The sequence below is a fragment of the Phyllobates terribilis genome, unplaced genomic scaffold (assembly GCF_046119375.1).
Source record: "Phyllobates terribilis strain yellow unplaced genomic scaffold, ASM4611937v1 Scaffold_3692__1_contigs__length_72484, whole genome shotgun sequence".
NCBI lineage: Eukaryota > Metazoa > Chordata > Amphibia > Anura > Dendrobatidae > Phyllobates > Phyllobates terribilis.
This window is the reverse complement of record NW_027366445.1, coordinates 57,501-66,958: the sequence shown is the minus strand read 5'-3', so window position 1 is coordinate 66,958 and position 9,458 is coordinate 57,501.

The window sequence follows — 9,458 nt, the reverse complement described above, 5'->3', positions numbered from 1 at the left end:
GCTAACCCTAGTTGTCCTGACGCTAACCCTAGTTGTCCTGACGCTAACCCTAGTTGTCCCGACGCTAACCCTAGTTGTCCCGACGCTAACCCTAGTTGTCCCGACGCTAACCCTAGTTGTCCTGACGCTAACCCTAGTTGTCCTGACGCTAACCCTAGTTGTCATGACGCTAATCCTAGTTGTCCTGACGCTAACCCTAGTTGTACTGAAGCTAACCCTAGTTGTCCTGACGCTAACCCTAGTTGTCCTGACGCTAACCCTAGTTGTCCTGACGCTAACCCTAGTTGTCCTGATGCTAACCCTAGTTGTCCTGACGGTAACTCTAGTTGTCCTGACGCTAACCCTAGTTGTCCTGACGCTAACCCTAGTTGTCCTGACGCTAACCCTAGTTGTCATGACGCTAACCCTAGTTGTCGTGACGCTAACCCTAGTTGTCCTGACGCTAACCCTAGTTGTACTGAAGCTAACCCTAGTTGTCCTGACGCTAACCCTAGTTGTCCTGACGCTAACCCTAGTTGTCCTGATGCTAACCCTAGTTGTCCTGACGGTAACCCTAGTTGTCCTGACGGTAACCCTAGTTGTCCTGACGCTAACCCTAGTTGTCATGACGCTAACCCTAGTCGTCCTGACGCTAACCCTAGTGGTCCTGACGCTAACCCTAGTCGTCCTGACGCTAACCCTAGTCGTCCTGACGCTAACCCTACTTGTCCTGACGCTAACCCTACTTGTCCTGACGCTAACCCTAGTTGTCCTGACGCTAACCATAGTTGTCCTGACGCTAACCCTAGTTGTTGTGACGCTAACCCTAGTTGTCGTGACGCTAACCCTAGTTGTCCTGACTCTAACCCTAGTTGTCCTCATGCTAACCCTAGTTGTCCTGACGCTAACCCTAGTTGTCCTGGCGCTAACCCTAGTTGTCCCGACGCTAACCCTAGTTGTCCCGACGCTAACCCTAGTTGTCCTGACGCTAACCCTAGTTGTCCTGACGCTAACAATAGTTGTCCTGACGCTAACCCTAGTTGTCCTGACGCTAACCCTAGTTGTCCTGACGCTAACCTTAGTTGTCCTGACGCTAACCCTAGTTGTCCTGACGCTAACCCTAGTTGTACTGAAGCTAACCCTAGTTGTCCTGACGCTAACCCTAGTTGTCCTGACGCTAACCCTAGTTGTCCTGACGCTAACCCTAGTTGTCGTGACGCTAACCCTAGTTGTCCTGACGCTAACCCTAGTTGTCCTGACGCTAACCCTAGTTGTCCTGACTCTAACCCTAGTTGTCCTGACGCTAACCCTAGTTGTCCTGACGCTAACCCTAGTTGTCCTGATGCTAACCCTAGTTGTCGTGACGCTAACCCTAGTTGTCCTGACGCTAACCCTAGTTGTCCTGATTCTAAACCTAGTTGTCAGGACGCTAACCCTAGTTGTCCTGACCCTAACCCTAGTTGTCCTGACGCTAACCCTAGCTGTCCTGACGCTAACCCTAGTTGTCCTGACGCTAACCCTAGTTGTCCTGAAGCTATCCCTAGTTGTCCTGACGCTAACCCTAGTTGTCTTGACGCTAACCCTAGTTGTCCTGACGCTAACCCTAGTTGTCCTGACGCTAACCCTAGTTGTCGTGACGCTAACCCTAGTTGTCCTGACGCTAACCCTAGTTGTCCTGACGCTAACCCTAGTTGTCGTGACGCTAAACCTAGTTGTCCTGACGCTAACCCTTGTTGTCGTGACGCTAACCCTAGTTGTCCTGACGCTAACCCTAGTTGTCCTGACGCTAACCCTAGTTGTCCCGACGCTAACCCTAGTTGTCCCGACGCTAACCCTAGTTGTCCCGACGCTAACCCTAGTTGTCCTGACGCTAACCCTAGTTGTCCTGACGCTAACCCTAGTTGTCTTGACTCTAACCCTAGATGTCCTGACGCTAACCCTAGTTGTCCTGACGCTAACCCTAGTTGTCCTGATGCTAACCCTAGTTGTCGTGACGCTAACCCTAGTTGTCCTGACGCTAACCCTAGTTGTCCTGACGCTAAACCTAGTTGTCATGACGCTAACCCTAGTTGTCCTGACGCTAACCCTAGTTGTCCTGACGCTAACCCTAGCTGTCCTGACGCTAACCCTAGTTGTCCTGACGCTAACCCTAGTTGTCCTGAAGCTATCCCTAGTTGTCCTGACGCTAACCCTAGTTGTCTTGACGCTAACCCTAGTTGTCCTGACGCTAACCCTAGTTGTCCTGACGCTAACCCTAGTTGTCGTGACGCTAACCCTAGTTGTCCTGACGCTAACCCTAGTTGTCCTGACGCTAACCCTAGTTGTCGTGACGCTAACCCTAGTTGTCCTGACGCTAACCCTAGTTGTCGTGACGCTAACCCTAGTTGTCCTGACGCTAACCCTAGTTGTCCTGACGCTAACCCTAGTTGTCCTGACGCTAACCCTAGTTGTCCCGACGCTAACCCTAGTTGTCCCGACGCTAACCCTAGTTGTCCCGACGCTAACCCTAGTTGTCCTGACGCTAACCCTAGTTGTCCTGACGCTAACCCTAGTTGTCCTGACGCTAATCCTAGTTGTCCTGACGCTAACCCTAGTTGTACTGAAGCTAACCCTAGTTGTCCTGATGCTAACCCTAGTTGTCCTGACGCTAACCCTAGTTGTCCTGACGCTAACCCTAGTTGTCCTGACGGTAACCCTAGTTGTCCTGACGCTAACCCTAGTTGTCCTGACGCTAACCCTAGTTGTCATGACGCTAACCCTAGTTGTCGTGACGCTAACCCTAGTTGTCCTGACGCTAACCCTAGTTGTCCTGATGCTAACCCTAGTTGTCCTGACGCTAACCCTAGTTGTACTGAAGCTAACCCTAGTTGTCCTGACGCTAACCCTAGTTGTCCTGACGCTAACCCTAGTTGTCCTGATGCTAACCCTAGTTGTCCTGACGGTAACCCTAGTTGTCCTGACGCTAACCCTAGTTGTCCTGACGCTAACCCTAGTTGTCATGACGCTAACCCTAGTCGTCCTGACGCTAACCCTAGTTGTCCTGATGCTAACCCTAGTCGTCCTGACGCTAACCCTAGTTGTCCTGACGCTAACCCTACTTGTCCTGACGCTAACCCTACTTGTCCTGACGCTAACCCTACTTGTCCTGACGCTAACCCTAGTTGTCCTGACGCTAACCATAGTTGTCCTGATGCTAACCCTAGTTGTCCTGACGCTAACCCTAGTTGTCCTGACGCTAACACTAATTGTCCTGATGCTAACCCTAGTTGTCCTGACGCTAACCCTAGTTGTCCTGACGCTAACCCTACTTGTCCTGACGCTAACCCTACTTGTCCTGACGCTAACCCTAGTTGTCCTGACGCCAACCTTAGTTGTCCTGACGCTAACCCTAGTTGTCTTGACGCTAACACTAGTCGTCCTGACGCTATCCCTAGTTGTCCTGACGCTAACCCTAGTCGTCCTGACGCTAACCCTAGTCGTCCTGACGCTAACCCTAGTTGTCCTGACGCTAACCCTAGTTGTCCTGACGCTAACCCTAGTTGTCGTGACGCTAACCCTAGTTGTCCTGACCCTAACCCTAGTTGTCGTGACGCTAACCCTAGTTGTCCTGATGCTAACCCTAGTTGTTGTGACGCTAACCCTAGTTGTCCTGACGCTAACCCTAGTTGTCCTGAAGCTATCCCTAGTTGTCCTGACGCTAACCCTAGTTGTCTTGACGCTAACCCTAGTTGTCCTGACGCTAACCCTAGTTGTCCTGACGCTAACCCTAGTTGTCGTGACGCTAACCCTAGTTGTCCTGACGCTAACCCTAGTTGTCCTGACGCTAACCCTAGTTGTCGTGACGCTAAACCTAGTTGTCCTGACGCTAACCCTTGTTGTCGTGACGCTAACCCTAGTTGTCCTGACGCTAACCCTAGTTGTCCTGACGCTAACCCTAGTTGTCCCGACGCTATCCCTAGTTGTCCCGACGCTAACCCTAGTTGTCCCGACGCTAACCCTAGTTGTCCTGACGCTAACCCTAGTTGTCCTGACGCTAACCCTAGTTGTCCTGACTCTAACCCTAACCTATCTCATATACGTTTGTTCTTTTGCGCTATATGAGAGGATGAGAGGAACCTCATTTTCAGATATTTGGTTTGTGAGGCCACGGTGGCGCAGGTGTCAGCGCTGAAGCCTTGCTATTGCTAGGGTCCTGGGTTCAAATCCCTAAAGGGTAAAGTTGAAAAACTTTTTTTTTCTGGACTTAGAAAATTTTTCGACTTGTGTCAGACTTCCAGAGAGGGGAGCATGTCAGTGCGCGCATCCGATTTCAGTTCCAGAGCGATTCCTCCGATGAGTCCTTGATACTTAGTCGTTTTTGGCCAAATTTCTGACTTTTTTGAAAATTTCACAAATTTGTGAAAACTTCCACAAAATGAGGTTCTAGTATGTTATAGGGCATCCCAGGAGGGCTTCATATGTGTGGGTAAAATATATATGCCACAGGGGGAAAATTGAAAAAAAGTTGAAAAAAAAAATTTTTCTGGACTTAGAAAATTTTTCAACTTGTGTCAGACTTCCAGACAGGGGAGCATGTCAGTGCGCGCATCCGATTTCAGTTCCAGAGCGATTCCTCCGATGAGTCCTTGATACTTAGTCGTTTTTGGCCAAATTTCTGACTTTTTTGAAAATTTCACAAATTTGTGAAAACTTCCACAAAATGAGGTTCTAGTATGTTATAGGGCATCCCAGGAGGGCTTCATATGTGTGGGTAAAATATATATCCCACATGGGGAAAATTGAAAAAAAGTTGAAAAAAAATTTTTTTCTGGACTTAGAAAATTTTTCGACTTGTGTCAGACTTCCAGACAGGGGAGCATGTCAGTGCGCGCATCCGATTTCAGTTCCAGAGCGATTCCTCCGATGAGTCCTTGATACTTAGTCGTTTTTGGCCAAATTTCTGACTTTTTTGAAAATTTCACAAATTTGTGAAAACTTCCACAAAATGAGGTTCTAGTATGTTATAGGGCATCCCAGGAGGGCTTCATATGTGTGGGTAAAATATATATCCCACAGGGGGAAAATTGAAAAAAAGTTGAAAAAAAAAATTTTTTGGGACTTAGAAAATTTTTCAACTTTTGTCAGACTTCCAGACAGGGGAGCATGACTGTGCGCGCATCCGATTTCAGTTCCAGAGCGATTCGCGCGATGAGTCCTTGATACTTAGTCGTTTTTGCCAAAATTTCTGACTTTTTTGAAAATTTCACAATTTTGTGAAAACTTCCACAAAATGAGGTTCTAGTATGTTAGAGGGCATCCCAGGAGGGCTCCAAAAGTGTGGGTAAAATATATATCCCACAGGGGGAAAATTGAAAAAAAGTTGAAAAAAAAAAATTTTTCTGACTTAGAAAATTTTTCGACTTGTGTCAGACTTCCAGAGAGGGGAGCATGTCTGTGCGCGCATCCGATTTCAGTTCCAGAGCGATTCGCGCGATGAGTCCTTGATACTTAGTCGTTTTTGGCCAAATTTCTGACTTTTTTGAAAATTTCACAAATTTGTGAAAACTTCCACAAAATGAGGTTCTAGTATGTTATAGGGCATCCCAGGAGGGCTTCATATGTGTGGGTAAAATATATATCCCACAGGGGGAAAATTGAAAAAAAGTTGAAAAAAAAAATTTTTTGGGACTTAGAAAATTTTTCAACTTTTGTCAGACTTCCAGACAGGGGAGCATGACTGTGCGCGCATCCGATTTCAGTTCCAGAGCGATTCGCGCGATGAGTCCTTGATACTTAGTCGTTTTTGCCAAAATTTCTGACTTTTTTGAAAATTTCACAATTTTGTGAAAACTTCCACAAAATGAGGTTCTAGTATGTTAGAGGGCATCCCAGGAGGGCTCCAAAAGTGTGGGTAAAATATATATCCCACAGGGGGAAAATTGAAAAAAAGTTGAAAAAAAAAATTTTTTCTGACTTAGAAAATTTTTCGACTTGTGTCAGACTTCCAGAGAGGGGAGCATGTCAGTGCGCGCATCCGATTTCAGTTCCAGAGCGATTCGCGCGATGAGTCCTTGATACTTAGTCGTTTTTGCCAAAATTTCTGACTTTTTGAAAATTTCACAAATTTGTGAAAACTTCCACAAAATGAGGTTCTAGTATGTTATAGGGCATCCCAGGAGGGCTTCATATGTGTGGGTAAAATATATATCCCACAGGGGGAAAATTGAAAAAAAGTTGAAAAAAAAAATTTTTTGGGACTTAGAAAATTTTTCAACTTGTGTCAGACTTCCAGAGAGGGGAGCATGTCAGTGCGCGCATCCGATTTCAGTTCCAGAGCGATTCGCGCGATGAGTCCTTGATACTTAGTCGTTTTTGCCAAAATTTCTGACTTTTTGAAAATTTCACAAATTTGTGAAAACTTCCACAAAATGAGGTTCTAGTATGTTATAGGGCATCCCAGGAGGGCTTCATATGTGTGGGTAAAATATATATCCCACATGGGGAAAATTGAAAAAAAGTTGAAAAAAAAAATTTTTCGGGACTTAGAAAATTTTTCAACTTGTGTCAGACTTCCAGACAGGGGAGCATGTCAGTGCGCGCATCCGATTTCAGTTCCAGAGCGATTCCTCCGATGAGTCCTTGATACTTAGTCGTTTTTGGCCAAATTTCTGACTTTTTTGAAAATTTCACAAATTTGTGAAAACTTCCACAAAATGAGGTTCTAGTATGTTATAGGGCATCCCAGGAGGGCTTCATATGTGTGGGTAAAATATATATGCCACAGGGGGAAAATTGAAAAAAAGTTGAAAAAAAAATTTTTTCTGGACTTAGAAAATTTTTCAACTTTTGTCAGACTTCCAGACAGGGGAGCATGACAGTGCGCGCATCCGATTTCAGTTCCAGAGCGATTCCTCCGATGAGTCCTTGATACTTAGTCGTTTTTGGCCAAATTTCTGACTTTTTTGAAAATTTCACAATTTTGTGAAAACTTCCACAAAATGAGGTTATACTATGTTAGAGGGCATCCCAGGAGGGCTCCAAAAGTGTGGGTAAAATATATATGCCACAGGGGGAAAATTGAAAAAAAGTTGAAAAAAAAATTTTTTCTGGACTTAGAAAATTTTTCAACTTTTGTCAGACTTCCAGACAGGGGAGCATGACAGTGCGCGCATCCGATTTCAGTTCCAGAGCGATTCGCGCGATGAGTCCTTGATACTTAGTCGTTTTTGCCAAAATTTCTGAGTTTTTGAAAATTTCACAATTTTGTGAAAACTTCCACAAAATGAGGTTCTAGTATGTTATAGGGCATCCCAGGAGGGCTTCATATGTGTGGGTAAAATATATATCCCACATGGGGAAAATTGAAAAAAAGTTGAAAAAAAATTTTTTTCTGGACTTAGAAAATTTTTCAACTTTTGTCAGACTTCCAGACAGGGGAGCATGACAGTGCGCGCATCCGATTTCAGTTCCAGAGCGATTCCTCCGATGAGTCCTTGATACTTAGTCTTTTTCAGAAGTCAGAATTTTGACTTCCAGGACCCACAAATCGTTGATAAATTGAGCCCGCTCACCAGTTCCAAGTGTTTTGGGGTCTCCCCGGTACCAGTAATGCAGCCTGCTCACTATATGTCGCAAAATAGAAAAAAAGTGAAAAAGAACCAGAATGAGGAAATTTCAGGGAGCCGAATCCGCCTAACAGTTCCAGGCGATCGGGTACTTTTTGACATGTGTCCCTAAAGTGGGTATAGGGTGACACCCAATGCAAATACCCAGTTTTGCACACCACCGGCAGAATATATAAGAGAGACGGACCTCTCGGCCCCGACACATTTCGACTCATTTAAGCTGGTTTTCACCTCTGTAGACCCGGGCACGTGTTTTGGCTATGAGTCCCTGTTCAGCTGGAGGTCTGCACCTTGGCTGAACCCAGACTTCCGCAGCTGCGTGGGGGGGCTTTTGCCGGTCGCCCATCCCAAGTAAGAGAGGTGTTCCTGGGTTGAAGTGAGCCTGGCCAGACCCCCCGCGGGCCCTGGTTCTCCACATGGGGGCGCCGTCAAGGCTAAAATCTGGATTTTTAGGCTGAGGAGAGGCTCCATGAGGGCGGATGCTTTCGTGGCTTCGACCCCAGTGCTGTTCCACATCCAGTACCCCCTCTGCAAGGGCGCCTGTACCCGAGTCTCGCTTCCAGGACTCTTGGGCATGCATCTCCTGACGACAGGGTTTTGCACACCACCGGCAGGATATATAAGAGAGACGGACCTCTCATCCTCGACACATTTCGACTCATTTAAGCTGGTTTTCACCTCTGTAGACCCGGGCACGTGTTTTGGCTATGAGTCCCTGTTCAGCTGGAGGTCTGCACCTTGGCTGAACCCAGACTTCCGCAGCTGCGTGGGGGGGCTTTTGCCGGTCGCCCATCCCAAGTAAGAGAGGTGTTCCTGGGTTGAAGTGAGCCTGGCCAGACCCCCCGCGGGCCCTGGTTCTCCACATGGGGGCGCCGTCAAGGCTAAAATCTGGATTTTTAGGCTGAGGAGAGGCTCCATGAGGGCGGATGCTTTCGTGGCTTTGACCCCAGTGCTGTTCCACATCCAGTACCCCCTCTGCAAGGGCGCCTGTACCCGAGTCTCGCTTCCAGGACTCTTGGGCACGCATCTCCCGACGACAGGGGTTTGCAGCCTCCGTACTTGGGCAAGTCCCTCCACGACCCCCTGATCTTCCTCCGATCGATCTGGCGCAGCGCTCCTGGGTGGGGAGGTGGCGCCGCTCGCTCGGCCCGGGCTTTGGAGCTCGCGCCGGCTTAAGGTGAGCGGTCCCCTTCCTCCTCTACCCCCGGGCTTCCGACACCTATCTTTGGGCGCGCACGCCGGCCTCGCATCCCGTCTGCGGAGGTGGCCGAGCTGTGGGGAGTTTGATTCGAACCGAGCGAAGGCAGCGGTCTGACGACCCGCACAGGCGAACGGCGGGGCGCCCACCCACCCAGGCGTGGGGGCCCGTCGTCCGAATCGCTCCCTGTGCGGGGAAGCACAATGATCTCCGAGGGCGGCCCTTTTCTTCCAGATGCGTACCTGGCCAGCGGAGGTTCGGGCCCGACAGGGTGGCCTCCGCGGCGGTGGCGACAGCGGCGGCGGTGGGTGGCGTCTCCGCGCCACTGCCGAGCTTCGTGATTTTCAGTCTTTTCCCGAGCCCCTACGAAAGTGGGGAGGACGACAGAGGTGTGGAGGCAGGCGAAGGGGGTTCTCACCGTGTGGTGTGCCCCAGCCCGACCGTCGCCTTCCCCCTCGACCCTTGTCCTCCCAGGCGGCTTGGTCAGGGAGCAGGAGAGAGAGCGAGAGAGGGAGAGCGGAAACCCCAGAGCCAAGGGGTTAGATGGAGAACGGGAGAAGGAACGAGGGCCAAGAGGTAGGGAGTACGGTGAAAGGCCGACCTGGGATCCCCCGCGCTCCCGCCCTGGGCGGGGAGCATCCCTGGGAAGAAAAGCCGCTCGGGCATCCCTTTGAGGT